Raw genomic sequence first — 4,251 nt, forward strand, 5'->3', positions numbered from 1 at the left:
TTTTTACTCTCTGACTGACTCCATTATCTGAGACACACTATTTTACCTCTGAACTGCTTTCAAAATAACCCCAGCAATGTTTTACAAACATGATCAGATCCTGTTCAACCTGTGTGTGTGTGTGTGTGTGTGTGTGTGTGTGTGTGTGTGTGTGTGTGTGTGTGTGTGTGTGTGTGTGTGAACATTATTTTCCTCCCTTACAGATATGCTTTTGTTGCCATTTTCAACTCACTTCATCATATATAATATTTTTGAGTGACCTTCCAAGGGAATGAGGATGTAAATAAGCTTAAATGCATGTTTGATTATATTGAAACTTCAATAGATGTTCATTAATAGAAAGACAGGGCAGCTTTAGAAGAAGAAGAAGAAGAAGAAGATAATCATTTATATAGCACCTCTCAAGATGAAAATCATGAGATGCTTCACAAAAAAAAATCAAAGTATAAAAAGATTTAAGAAATGATTAAAAATGTGTTTAAACGGAAAAAAGACAAATAAATGTAAGGAAAGGAAGAGAGAAAATGAATAGGAAAGAGTGAAATTAATGGATCCTGGGAAATGCAGAATAAGAACAGAATAAAGAGAGAGTGGTGAAGAAGGTCACACCAAAGCCAGCCTGATCAGGTGAGTCTTCAGCTGCTTTTTAAAGGAGACCACTGAGTCCACTGATCTCAGGCTCAGGGGGAGAGAGGTCCAGAGTCTGGGGGCCACAGCAGCAGATGATCTGTCACCTTTGACCTTTAGCCTGGTGCTGCACAACCAGTAGGCTTTGGTCACTGGACCTCAGGGACCTGCTGGGGGTGTAGGGACTAAGAAGATCACCAATGTAAGATGGTGCTTGTCCATGTAAGGCCCTATAGACCAGAACCAGGATCTTGAAATGAACCCTGAAGTTGACTGGCAGCCAGTGAAGCTGGAGGAGAAGCGGGGTGATGTGGGTGTGTTTGGAGGACTTGGTCAGAAGCCGAGCACAGGCGTTCTGAACCACCTGTAGACGGTTCAGGGAGGTTCTGCTCAGACACGTGAAACATATTTATATAGCACATTTCATACACAGAGGCTGTCACGATGAGAGGATGGTTTGGACCCAAAATGCAGATACCCAGGATGACACAAGGCAGGAGTTGATATAAAGAAAATCCTTTTATTTTAGGATGAGTCCAAAATAAAAACAAATCCAAAAAGGCAGGGAGCCAAAAACCAAAGATCCAGGAACTGGAGAAAAAACCTCACTTAGAGCACAGACTGGGAACCAGACCAGAGACTAAAGGTTGGTTTATGCTTGATGCGTCCACGAGGTCCGCACGACTCTGCGCGGAAAAGTTGCGTCATTTTAACAACCACGCCCCTCCACCGCGTCTCCGCACGGCTCAAAATTTCCGCAACGCGCACCTCGGAAAATTTCTAACCACACGGACGGTCAGACGCGGAAAAACATGGCGGACTGGCAAGAACTAGTTGTGGCGGAGGTTCGTAAATACAGACATTTGTACGATTCAGCTCTCAAAGATCACCGTGATCAACATGTTGTTAATAATTCTTGGCGAGAAATAACTCGCACTGTCGGAAAAGACGAGGACGCTGTGAAAAATTGCTGGAAAAACATCAGGGACCGATATGTGAAGGCAAGGAAGGGGAAGAAAGGGAAAAGTGGTGATCCTGGTGGAAACCACAACACTCCACCAATTCTACAAGAGCTGAGTTGGCTCTCAACGTTCATAAAACATCGAGCAACAGAGACCAACGTGACATCAGCCGTGGTAAGTAAAGTTATTTTTCTGTGAAGGTTTAAGAAATGTGATCACATGATTCATAGACTTAATATTTTTTCTGTTAATGTTGAATAACAAACAGCTTCTATAAAACAAGTATATGTTAATTTTATTTACTTTAAAGGTTGAGGAGGAATCACAATCAGAGGCAGATCTCCTCCAGTCTGATTCCCCACCCTCCCCTGTCCCAACGCCATCTCCTTCATCATCCAGTTCATCTGACATCAGCACAACATGCCCACGCACCCTCCAAGACACGTTGTCCAACAGTTGTCCAACGGCAAAGGTCTTCTCTTCTCCAGGATCCAGTGGTGGTACGTGCAGTTGTACTTACACTTAGTTAATTGGAAATTTATTTTTAAATATTTACAAAATTGCTTTTCTGTTCAGGTTTAACCAGTGTCTGAATGAGTCCAGGCCCAGCACCAAAGCGGAGGAAGAAGATGGATGACGTGTTGCTCAAAAGGCTCGACAGGATTGAGCATGACAAAGCTGTCCTAAACACACAGAGGATATTAGATTTGGACATGTTGTTGCTGACCTGCTTGGGAAGATACCATCCCAAAAGAAAATGTCTGTCCAGTTTAAAATCTGCCAGCTGCTGTATGAAGCGATAGAGACAAACAATTCACAGTGATTTTTTTATGGTTTATTTTTATTTTTTCACGTGTCATTTTTTACCTTGTACACAATAAATGGTGTGATTTAATGCATCGAGTTGAGCTCTATTCCTTCATGCCTAGCAGTGTTGGGAGTAACGCGGTACAAAAGTAATTAATTACTGTAATGCATTGCTTTTGCTGTAATGTGGTAATGTAAGGCATTACAGGGAAAGAAAATGGTAATATTTACTCGGTACAATTGTCAGTAACGCGGTAATTACATCGCATGTTTAAACCCAGAACCAAGATGTGGGTTTCCTAAAAATTCTAATAGCGGGAAGCCTGAAAAAAGATCCAGTATCCACATATATGACGTCATTTATGGACTCAGCTTTGCGGGCATTCTATGAGCAGAGAGGACGCAGCGGTAACGGCTCAAATACTCCAGCTGCGTCCTGCGCGCGGCCGCTGTTATATTCACAAAACCGCTCCACCAAAACAAAGTAATTCATTTGCGATCGTTTATATCAGCCCATATTCTCTGGTACTTCATGTAATTTTCAGCTGAGTTCATAATCTGTGCCCCGGTGATTTCAACTCATTGCTGCTGGAGCGCAGCGCATGTTAAGCTTTTTTATTTATTTATTTATTTTCGTTCGGTAGATCCCTTTGGCTAAAAGTAGGAAATCTAGGGAACAGTTTTTTCTGGAAGACGGAGAAAACATGCAGCATGCAGGAAGGTCAGAGAGAGAAAGGGCCGGAAATTATTCAAATAAAGTCAAGAAAACAAAACAAAGTGCTTGAAAAGAAAAAAAGTTGGTAGATTTATCCCCAATAGACATTTTTACCAGTGAAAAGCAATAATATATAAGCATTTAATATTTATACATGTGATAGAATCAGATCACCCCAGAAGTCAGTGCCACATCCAGGGCCGTATCAAGGCATTTGGGGACCAAGGCAAATACAGGCTTGGAGCCCCCACCACCTCACTCCCTGCTCAGTTATTCTAAGATGGCAGCGTGCTGAGAGTACAGATTGTTGTTGCTTTTATTTAATAAACAATCATTTTAAAGCACTGCTATTATATCTGACTGTTTTTAACAGCAACCCTAGCTCAGACACCACATCACCTTCCACATATATGTCATGAGCTCACTGAGCATCACATGACCAGATTCATACTGAAGTTGTATTGGTGAAAGTAACTTAAAGTAATGCAAAAGTAGTGTAATGCCTTACATTTCAAAATCAGTAATATTGTAATGTAATGAATTACCTTAAAATGAGGGTAACAAGTAATAAATAATGCATTACAGTTTGGAAGTAACTTGCCCAACACTGTTGCCTAGAGACCTGAATAAACTGACTGCAGAACTGAAAATGCCCTTCCATCCGCATACACATGATTCAGAGCAGACCAGAGGCTTCATTCAGTGTACCTCTCCTTAGCACGCGTTCCTGCCAAGGTACAAGTCCTTGCGGTGACAGGAAGAATGACTTAAAGTCATTTCTGGCTGAAATTGCAGCCCGAGTTGCTCGTGCCTTGCTGAGCTGTCCAGCATCCAACAGGTTGCTGTCACCGGCAACTACTCTTCTCCATTCCCCATCCACCACCTCACCTGCAGATGAGAAAGACTCGGAGAACCTGGGTGGGATGTAGCGGGTGGCTGGGGTGTTGGCAGCGTCAGTGCTGCTCAGGTAATTGTGTAAAGCCACACAAGCCTTCACAACTTTAACAGTTTTGTCAAGGTGGAAGTCGATTGGTCGTCCCAGGATCCGCCATCGGGCTGCCAGGATGCCAAAGCTGTTCTCTATCACCCTCCTGGCACGTGAGTGGCGGTAGTTGTAAATCCGCTGTGTGTCATCAAGGT

The sequence above is a fragment of the Nothobranchius furzeri genome, chromosome 8 (assembly GCF_043380555.1).
Source record: "Nothobranchius furzeri strain GRZ-AD chromosome 8, NfurGRZ-RIMD1, whole genome shotgun sequence".
NCBI classification, from domain to species: domain Eukaryota; kingdom Metazoa; phylum Chordata; class Actinopteri; order Cyprinodontiformes; family Nothobranchiidae; genus Nothobranchius; species Nothobranchius furzeri.